This window comes from Helianthus annuus, chromosome 16, assembly GCF_002127325.2.
Source record: "Helianthus annuus cultivar XRQ/B chromosome 16, HanXRQr2.0-SUNRISE, whole genome shotgun sequence".
Classification (NCBI taxonomy): domain Eukaryota; kingdom Viridiplantae; phylum Streptophyta; class Magnoliopsida; order Asterales; family Asteraceae; genus Helianthus; species Helianthus annuus.
The window spans coordinates 10528475-10540191 of record NC_035448.2 but is presented as its reverse complement, the minus strand read 5'-3'; positions in this window follow the sequence as shown (position 1 = coordinate 10540191).

Genomic DNA, 11717 nt, shown 5'->3' with positions numbered 1-11717 from the left:
CCAGTACTTATAACGCAGGTCCTGGTACATCTTGTCTGCACCGGGATGAATAGAATATCGGGACTTGTGGGCTTCGTTCATGATAATCTTTCGCAAATCGTTCCGCTTAGGGATCCAAATTCGGTCCAGATAATAGAATATCCCATCTGATTTGCTTACTAACTAAGCTCCGTCGTGATAGATTCTCTCTCTTTTCAATGTACGCTCGTTAAAGCAAGCATGTTGGGCTTCACGAATAAGGGTTTCGAGATTGTGTTGGGCTTGGGTGTCACACCCCAATAATTCCACGTATTACCGGTGGGCCCGGTGGGGAGTATCGTGACGTAATTGATATCATCGTTGTCAACATACACAAATATATAGCACAGCGGAAGGCTGGGAAATAAACTATTACAAACCATACTGTCTGTCGATGTTCGAGTACAAGAATAATACAGACTGGAATGTAATAAGATCCACAGGCGGATCATAAAGTACAAAGAAACAAAAACTACAGACTCCGGGTATCTATGGGATTTGCAAGATCCTCTACAACACCCTATAGCTCCAGCCTATTTCGATAAGTACCTGTCAATTCAATCTTTAGGAAAATACGTCAGTATACACTGGTAAATACAATTTAACTGACTCGTTTTGAAAACATTTAAGAAAATTGGTTTAAATGCACAAGGCACAAATCCTTTATAACTTGGGACAATCTTATTAAAATCTTGTATACAGTTTTACATGCTTGTCATACATGTGGGGCCGGTTTATAAACCGGACATGATTAACTGACTCACCACTTAAAGAACCCACAGAGGAGTTATCCCCAACTTGTGGGTAAATTAATATATAGCATTTGCATCTGTCAGGTGCATGCCTGCACCCCGTGCATAGGTCGTGGCCATTAATAACTTAAATGAGCCAAGGATATCCAGGACACGGTAGTTAACCCCCAAATGTTTATGTTATCAAACAATACAGATTAAAACGGGTTATGCGGATTTATTAAATCACAATCCGACATAATAATCCCACACCCGACCAAGCGGTATTAATATACCGTATCCCAAGCCCGTATAGGGAAAATAAGTTAAAAGTATTTACCTGTTGTAGCAGTAAATTCCTAAAGTTCTTGAAAGATACTTTTTACCGGAAGCTATAAATATGTATAGAAGGTTTAATTATCTATTAGGATGCTAACAGGTCTTTACTTAAGTCAAAGACTTAGACCGACTAGCTAGAAAGAAACCTTACGGACCTAACCGGTAGATTAAACGGAAACCGGAATAGAATGTGATTTAGACCCGACAAGTTGAATACTTGTATAATATGGGTAAACTAAACACATTCTGGAAAATGAGGTTTTAATGACAAGGTTCAGCCCGTTTCGGCTATTTTACGTAAACTAGTCACGTAACCCGATCCGAACGCGTACATGCGTAACGGGTAACCGGACAACCTATAAACAGGTCTTAATCATTATTATGCTCATAATGTGTTAATATATCAGTAGTATATCAACATTTATGCCCAAAAACAATTTAAACCAAAATAGGTCCCATAAGGGTATTTTGGTAATTTTGCATAGGCTTTTTAAAAAAAATAGATTTCTGAGTTTAAAACATTAGCTTACTGTAATATTATGTAAATTATTTTAAAACATCAGTAGGTTATGAGTTTTAAATGATAAATATAGTTTTGACCCAAACTAGGTGCTAAAAACGCTAAATATGCGATTTAAAGGGCTAATATGATAAAAATAGGAAATCTGATATTTTGGTCAGTTTATAAGGCTCAAAATAATACATTTATCATTTATGATCAGTAGCAAAAAGTTTGGCTTCAAAAAGTTATGTAAAACTCCTTTTATGCATGAAAAGGGTAAAATCGGTAATTACCGGAACTAGGCTATAATCCTATGTTAAGTTCAGTTTAAAAATAAATAAAAATCTTTAAAAATCCCAAAATATTATTTAACATCAGTAGGTAAAAAGTTTGGTGATAAAAATCGGGTTTAGATGGGCCTTATGCTAATTACGCTTTCTAATTACTAAGAAGTCCCTTAATTACGCTATTGAGCATAACTCTCATTCTAGACCTCAAACTGATGTCAAATTTTCAGGATATGTCTAAATGTCAGTAGCAAAGGTTTTAGTTCATTCATATTGCTAAAAGTCTCGGTTTTATGCAAGAAGGGCGTTTTAGGCATTAATGAGCATAATTACGATCAAGAGCATAAATTACAAACGATTAGGCACCATGCAATATAACTTCAGAGAGTTATACTACAATGTAATATGGTCCTAACGGAAGCTTAAAACATGGAAGAAATAAGCTTGAATGGGTCAGAACTGAAAGTCATAGCAAAAGTCAAGCTTTTGCGTCTTTCGGTTATAATCTGCCCTTAGATGATTAATTGTCGGATTAGGACTGATAAAACATGTTTATATAGTCATTACCGAGTCATTAGATTGTTATATTAGAATTTAGAACCTCTGGTTTATTAATTTTAATCATTTTAGTCAATTCTGTCCAGTTTGACTTTTTTGTCAAACTACTTTGACCCGACATTTAACCAGTCAAACAAGATAATTAGGGGACACCGTTTTAGGGGTTAATCACCTATACTAATGTGGTTTCATAACCACTTACAATTTGATCAGTGGTTAAGCCACATGTAATTAAAACGAAAGTCAAACTATTTATACATTAAGTTTGACTTCTAAGTAATTAAACTAATTAAACAACTTAAAGGGGTAATTAGAAGCTTACTAATGGTCCTAGCAATCTTTTCTACACTTCAAGTCCACTTGTTACTGCTGAAAGCTCCAGTGCAAGTCCCAAACTTAAGTTGTTGCAATTGTGAGTTATGAACTCATGAACTAGTACTCCTTATATAGTGAATCCCATGATCTTGGATCACTTCCAGGTGTTTATGAGGGCCCTAGGATCACCCCAGGTGTCCTAGTGGTTTATAATTACCGTCTAAGAGTCCATGGTTTCATAACAAGTCACTATAAGTCGGTTTAAAGGAAAGAACATACATCTGTCCAAAAATTCTGCCCAGCGACGCTCTTACGGACCGTAAGCGGAAGTTCTTGCGGTTCGTATCCGCGTTTTGCGGACCGTAAGATACCACTCATGCGGTCCGTAACCGAACCTGATTTTCATCGCTAGTTACCTCCTTGCGGACCGTAAGCCTAAGGCTATACGGTCCGTAACCGTTGACCAGAGGACAAAAATTTTATAATTTTTATACACTTCACCATGCATTTCCATGTCTGATTTCTTGACCCATGTTCAGTGTAATAGTCCAAGTGATCAGTTCTGAGTGTTCATGCAATGTGTCCCCTTGGAGTTTTCAAAGATTGCCACAACATGAAGAAATTGTCGGTATTGCCCAAGAATATCACATTTTAGAATTGAAGTGTGAACCATTTCTAATATCTGAGATTTACAACTTCTCAAATAGCCATTTATGGATGTGTATATAGTATATTTTATAAAGCTTTCGGAAATGTTTTTAAAAGGTCATTCAGAGGTAAACTTAACATGTTGACACATTAAATTCCATAGCCTTACTTTTATAAATATACACAAATGGCTTTTTATATTCAGTTAACCTTTCGATTAAGAATATATTATCCACATAGTGTCACTCAGAGGCTCGAGTTTAGCATATTGACACTTTAAGTCCCTTATGAAATTCCCACGTGCTTTAAGTACAGGACACGTGTCTTCATATCAATGGGCTTGTTTTTACGTGGTGTTACATTGGGTGTTTCGGGTACTGAGCACGTAACTCTTTCTGCTGAGCGCATCAGCAACCACATTCGCCTTGCCTGGGTGATAACGAATCTCACAGTCATAATCGTTGAGGAGTTCTACCAATCGGCGTTGACGCATATTAAGCTCTCTCTGATTAAAGATGTGTTGTAAACTCCTGTGATCAGTGTAGATCGTACACTTAGTGCCATACAGGTAGTGTCACCAAATCTTCAATGCAAAGACAACCGCGCCTAGCTCGAGGTCATGGGTTGTATAGTTCTTCTCGTGGATCTTGAGCTGACGAGATGCGTAGGCTATAACCTTGTCTCGCTGCATGAGAACACAGCCGAGACCAAGATTAGAAGCATCACTGTAGACAATGAATTTGTCGCTTCCGTCGGGCAGTGTAAGAATCGGTGCGTTGCACAGCATATGCTTGAGGGTTTGAAAGGCAGTCTCTTGTGCGTTTCCCCACACAAAAGGCTTGTCCTTTTGGGTAAGAGCGGTAAGCGGCACAGCGATCTTGGAGAATCCTTCAATGAATCGTCGATAATAGCCCGCTAGTCCGAGAAAAGAACGAACTTCTGACGGGTTCTTAGGCGTAATCCAGCTTTTGACAGCTTCAATCTTCGCAGGATCGACATGAATACCCCGACTATTCACTATGTGACCCAGAAACTGAACCTCCTCTAACCAGAATTCGCACTTGGAGAACTTGGCATAGAGTTGGTTCCCCTGGAGTAACTCGAGAACCAAACGTAGATGTTGAGCGTGTTCGGCTTTCGATTTGGAATAGATCAAGACATCATCGATGAATACGATGACGAAACGGTCAAGGTAAGGCTTACACACGTGATTCATCAGGTCCATCAAAACCGCGGGTGCATTGGTTAAACCAAAGGGCATAACAACAAATTCGTAATGGCCATAACGGGTTCGAAAAGCGGTTTTAGGAATGTCTTCCTCCTGAATCCGTAGCTGGTGATATCCTGAACGTAGATCAATCTTAGAGAAGCATGCTGCACCTTGTAACTGATCAAACAAATCGTCAATTCGGGGCAAGGGGTATCGGTTCTTAATAGTTAGCTTATTCAATTCCCGATAGTCGATGCACATCCGGAACGACCCATTCTTCTTTTTGACGAAAAGGACTGGCGCGCCCCAAGGAGAGGTGCTTGGGCGAATAAAGCCTTTTTCGAGTAATTCCTGGAGTTGGTTCGAGAGTTCCCGCATTTCGGATGGTGCGAGTCGATAAGGGGCTTTGGCAACGGGGTTAGCTCCAGGAATGAGGTCGATACGAAAGTCGATATCACGACTTGGCGGTAGTCCGGGAAGATCGTCAGGGAACACCTGAGGAAATTCACGAACCACTGGAACATCTTTGACTTCAACTTTCTTTTTCTTTCCCTTCTCCGCTACTACAATGTTGGCTAAGAAAGCTCGGTATTCCTTGCGGAGATACTTGCTGGCTTGAATACACGACATAAGCTTGAGACCCTTCGATGCTGTTTCACCGTATACACATAGGAGATCACCATTCGCGAGCGAGAATCGAATCATCTTTTCAAAGCACACAACTTCAGCATGGTTTTCACGAAGAAAGTCCATGCCGATTATGACATCGAAACTTCCGAGTTGCATCGGAATAAGGTCAATTGGGAAGATGTGATTGTTGAGTTCGAGAGTACAATCACGGAGTACTGAGTCAACGGCAATAGTTCTTCCGGTAGCGACTTCGACTTCGAATGACGTGGATAGATAAGAGCGCTTACGACTAAGGAGCTTCTCGAATTCAAATGACACAAAGCAGTTATCGGCTCCAGTATCAAACAAACATGATGCATAAATACCATTCACAAGGAACGTACCATTAACCACGTTGTTATCCGCCTGAGCCTGGCGGGCGTTGATGTTGAAGGTTCGGGCATGGGCTGCTTGCTGCTGTTGCTGAGGCTGCTGTTGTGGCTGTTGCTGCTGGGGCTCTTGCTTAACCACCCTGTTCGGGCACCTGTTTGCAAAGTGGTTAGGATCACCACATGCAAAGCAGACTCGAGCATTGACTGCTGGTGCTGGAGCTGCTTGTTGGCCTTGACGGGCGGGGAGTAGAGCTTGGTTGATAGTAGTTTGAGCTGGGGCTTGACGGGGACCATAACGGCAGTTCGCAGTGAAATAACCGTAGAGGTTGCAGTGAGCACAAAAATGACAAGCTAGACCCACTGGATGATGATACGAACATGTCGGGCAGAGTGGGTGAGGGCCTGTGTATGCACGCTTTGCTGGTGGTGCATTGATCACTGGAGCTGAGCGCTGGTGCTGCTGCTATTGAGCTGGTACAGATTGTAGGGGAGCAGCAGTGGTCGCGGCAGCACAGCTCTTGTTGCTGGAGCTGTTATTGTTGTTCTTCTTCTTCCTTCTTGAAGACTTGGAGGATTGAGCAAATGAGTCGGTGGGTGCTGCAGTGGCTTGATGCAGAGACTTGGGTTGCTTATCCCAGAAACCAAACTTGACTCGCTTGTCGTTGATCTCAGCGGCGAGTAGGTAGGTTTCCTCGATCGTTGTTGGCTTGGCTGCGTGAACAAAATCGGCTACACAATCAGGTATGGCTCGGACGTACTTCTTGATGGCTTGATCTGAGTTCTTGACTTGATCAGGACAGATAATGCTAAGCTGCTTGAAGCGAGCAGTGAGAGTAGCGTTGTCTCCATCCTTCTGCTTGATTCCCCAGAACTCGTCCTCCAGCTTTTGACATTCATGAGGAGGGCAGAATTCTTCGATCATGATCGCTTTCAACTCCTTCCATGATAGCCCGTAAGCTGCATCGTTTCCGCGCTTGTTTCGTTCGGCCATCCACCAGTCTAGAGCACGGGATTGGAAGACGCCTGTAGCATTGAGAGTACGGAGATGCTTAGGACATCCGCTCTGGCGCAGAGTGACTTCGACCGAGTCGAACCAGTGAAACATGGCTGTTGGACCATCTTCGCCAGTGAACTCCTTTGGTCCACATGCTTTGAACTGCTTAAAGCTGAAAGCAGCCTTGCTCGAATCCTTAGGGATTTCAGCTCGTGATTCTTCAGACGACTTGCTAGCGTTTTCATACACCTCACTCACAGCTTTCGCCATAGTTTTGGAGATGATAGCAGCGAGACGTCTGTCCCTCTTTTCCTGGCGGGTAAGTGGGGCTCAGGGTCGGGATCCAGACGACGACATGGTCTGCATTAGACATCGTCACGAGTCTCAACACAACGAAATCGAATCTCACCTCACACGTCTACTACTATCTAAAGCTTAGAATCACGTCAAAATACTGTCACACCCCAACCGATGGCGGAAACATCAGGATGAGACGAAGTGTGTAGATTGCTCAAAACGTCATAACACTATGTGACAATAATTAATTTAAATTCGAATTTCATTTCAAAACTAAAAGTCATACATGATTCAAAAGGAAATAACAACATTGTTTCAACAAGTAACATAACAAACAAAAGATAAAATATTCTAGGCGTGTATCTAGTCCACCCTAACTTGTTTCATGAATCATCCATACTTCAATAATCAACCTGCAACATGTATTAAAATAGAGTTTCAATGCAAAAGCAAAGAGCGAGTATACAAGTTTGTTTACATAACATAATAGAATAAAAACTCATATCCAACATGAACATAACAAAATAGTTTCAACGTGCTAGTTTACGTAGTCCAAGTGATAGCCCAAGTTTCCCAATGCGTTAAAGTACCTAACCCAAAGTTTAACGGGAGGTTGATATGTCTCCTCCTAACAATACCCCAAAGACTAACGGGGAGGTGCATTACTCCTATAGCGCTACCATTGTTAAGGCGGAACTACACACAAGGATTAAACGTTCACATAGCACAAAATAGTCTCAAGTATCACAAGTTTCATGTTTCATGTTTAAAAGGATAGAGCATGTTTCAAATAAGTTTCAAGTGTCACGTGCGTTTAATATAGAATACATGTTGCACCCAAAGTGTTTAAAAGTAAAATGGGTTCGAGTATACTCACGGTTTACAAGTGGTGACTTGAAGTTCCGAGAGCAAGTTTGTAGATGAGTTAGTTTGGAGCACCTTGTCCTTCTACACAAGGAAACGTAGGTGTGTGAGTTTGGTGTATACGGAAGATTATAGATTCGGAGTTTTTTTAAAATATAAAGAAGTAACATAGGTGAAAATAATCATCTTGTACACATAACTCTTGTTCTTGACACTATTGAAACTCAAAAGAGTTGGTATGATTTCATGGATTCTAAGATCCATTAGAGTCGTAACAAGGGCATGGTCATAGATGATGTAACGTCCACTTAACAAATAACTATTAAGTCATCATCAAGTCTTAGTTACTTAGATGTATACGTATAGAATAACTTAGATATTATATAGTTTTACAAGTCTTAAGATTCAAGCATGAGGTAGGAGATTAATGTCTCCATTTAGGTACCTCTTTGTGTAATAGAATACATACATGAGGTAGGAAGAACAAGCTTCCATTTAGGCACCTCTATTGTTCACCACTACACTTGTTGTTATAAACAACAAGGAGGGTCATGAACATACAAGTATCAAGGTATTAACAACAACTAATCTATAGTAAAACATCAAGTAATGAGTGGATTCTTATGAAGGATAGCCCAAGCTAATCCAACCATCACACATTCAACAAGTTTCACACTTGAACATTACTTGTGGGTAAAACCCTAATTAAAACAGAAAGTTTATGAGGTTTTAACCTCTGATTTAGATGTCTCAACCATGTTTTTAAGCTTAACCAACCATAAGAGGGGTTGTAAGCATTAGGACATTGGTTTGAGATGTGTTTCACACAAGTTAGATGAAGTTTGCATAAGTTTGAAACAAAACAGAAAGTTTTTGGTCAATTTCGGAGCAATTCCAGGTCTGATTTCTCCAAGGAGAAGTCAAGGAATCAAACTACATGATTAACCAAGCAAGTAGGAAAAAGAATCAAGCAATTTCGTTAAGAAATGAGCAAGTTATACCACTTTTAGTGTAGGTGTATCAATCTGCCCGAAAATGCAGCTTTGTGCTTGAATTTGGGAGTGTTTTGGTGAAGTTTGAGAGTGGTGAAAGTGTCCAAGTGCTTGGGGGAGCTTTGGTACTTATAGGGGAGTGATTAGGGTTGATTAGAGGTGATTACAAGAGCCAAAACTCGGTTTAAACTCAAGAATCCCGCCCAAAAACGAAGCTGGTCGCGACCTTTCAATAGTCTGCTGATCATGGACTTCACGCGGCCCGCCTGGGATATCCAGGTAAGTTCACGCGGGGCGTGAGCCCTTTGGGGTTTGGAAACAAGTTTGATTTTTGACATATTTGGCCCCTATAGTTGTTATTTGATGCAATTAAGGTGTTTTAAGGACCATTTTCGCCACAAAAGCATAGATTAGGTTATGATTAAGCACGAGGAGTATAAACCAAGTATAATCAAGCGTATAAGTATCAAATCAAGTGTCATTCTCGTTCAAAACACGTTCCATGCATAAGTTTAGTTTAATTACAAGTTTCGCACATAGTTTCCAAGAATCACGATTAAACATAGATTGATTCACCAAATCGATCATACGAGTATACATAGAATGCGTTTAACATAGATGTAACAAAATATAAGCTTCATTAATGATCCAAGTCTCGATTTGATAAAGATTACAAGGAAAGAAATGATTACAAGAATACAAAGTTTCCAAAAATAGAATTACGAATCAAACTTTCTATAAATGGAAAGTACAAAATAGCCGGGCGTTACAGTCTCCCCTCCTTTAGGAAATTTCGTCCCGAAATTTAGGAAGACGTAGGGAAAAGATGAGGATACTTTGACTTCATATCCTTTTTGAGTTCCCATGTAAATTCAGCGCCACGTTTTCCTTCCCATCTAACTTTGACGATAGGAATCTTGCTGCGCCTTAATAGCTTGACTTCTTGCTCAACGATTTCCACTGGTTTTTCCACAAAATGCATAGTATCGTTGATTTGAAGATCTTCGAGAGGAACTTGAAGTCCTTCATCAGCGAGACATTTCTTTAGGTTCGAGACGTGGAACGTTGGATGAACGTTGCTGAGCTCTTGAGGTAAGTCGAGTCGATAAGCCACCTTACCAATCCTTTCGAGTATCTTGAAAGGACCGACATAACGAGGGGCAAGTTTTCCCTTTTTACCAAAACGAACCACTCCTTTCCAAGGAGATATCTTGAGTAGGACATGGTCCCCAACGTTGAATTCCATTGGTTTTCGTCCCTTGTCAGCATAGCTCTTTTGACAATTTCGAGCCTTGAGTAGATTGTCACGGATTTGGAGAATCTTATCCGTTGCTTCTTGAATGATCTCAGGGCCAGAAAGATGCTTATCACCAATCTCGTGCCAGCTTAAAGGAGAACGACATTTGCGACCATATAATGCCTCGAAAGGAGCCATTTGAATACTAGAGTGGTAGCTATTGTTGTACGAGAACTCGATCAAAGGTAAATGCACATCCCAACTACCACCAAAGTCGATGACACAAGAACGGAGCATGTCCTCTAGGGTTTGGATAGTACGTTCAGTCTGTCCATCCGTTTGAGGATGAAAGGCCGTACTGAGATTTAAATGAGTACCCATAGCGGACTGAAAAGTTTGCCAGAGACGCGAAGTGAATCGACCATCACGATCAGAAATGATGTCGAGAGGAACACCTTGATGGCGTATGACTTCATTGGTATAGATACGAGCAAGTCGTTCAACCTTGAAATCCTCACGAATGGGAATGAATTGAGCGGACTTGGTCAAACGATCAATGACCACCCAAATACTATCGTAACCAGCAGGTGTACGAGGAAGTTTAGTTATGAAGTCCATCGCAATGCTATCCCACTTCCAAACAGGGATTTCAGGTTGTTCGAGTAGACCAGAAGGTCGTTGATGCTCGGCTTTGACTTTCGAACAGGTAAGACACTTGGAAACATACACAGCAATGTCTCTCTTCATGCCGGGCCACCAATAGGATGTACGTAGATTATGATACATCTTGTCAGCGCCAGGATGAATTGAGTACCTAGATTTGTGTGCTTCGTTCATGATAAGGTCACGAAGGTTGTCGCGGTCTGGAATCCAGACGCGATCACAACAATAAAGAAGACCATCAGGTTTTGAAACGAGTTGACTCTCAGATGCTCCACGTATTTCTACGGCCATGGAACCTTCATTGATAGATGAGTATTGCGCTTCACGAATACGATCGTGAAGATCGCTCGAGATATGAAAACAACGAATGACAACTACATGAGCCTTACGACTAAGTGCATCGGCCACGACATTCGCTTTACCAGGGTGGTAGCGAATCTCGCAATCGTAGTCGTTAAGTAATTCCACCCAACGTCGCTGTCGCATATTGAGTTCTTTTTGGTCAAAGATGTGTTGCAGGCTCTTATGGTCAGTGAAAACCACACACTTAGTACCATATAGGTAGTGTCGCCAAATTTTTAACGCAAAAACAACTGCGCCAAGTTCGAGGTCGTGGGTAGTATAATTTTTCTCATGTATTTTGAGTTGACGAGAAGCGTAAGCGATGACCTTGTCTCGTTGCATGAGGACGCAACCAAGACCACGATTTGAGGCATCACAATACACCACGAAATCATCATTCCCGTCAGGGAGGGCGAGGATAGGAGCGTTGCAAAGCAAGTCCTTGAGAGTTTGAAAAGATTCCTCTTGCTCGGGACCCCAAGCAAAAGGTTTCTCCTTTTGAGTCAACGAAGTGAGAGGAACGGCGATTTTTGAAAAATTCGAGATGAATCGACGGTAGTAACCCGCCAATCCTAAGAAAGAACGGATTTCAGAAGGAGATTTAGGCGCGGTCCAATTCTTCACAGCTTCGATTTTTGAAGGGTCGACATGGATTCCCTTTTCACTAACAACGTGTCCAAGGAATTGAACTTCTTTGATCCAAAACTCGCATTTAGAGA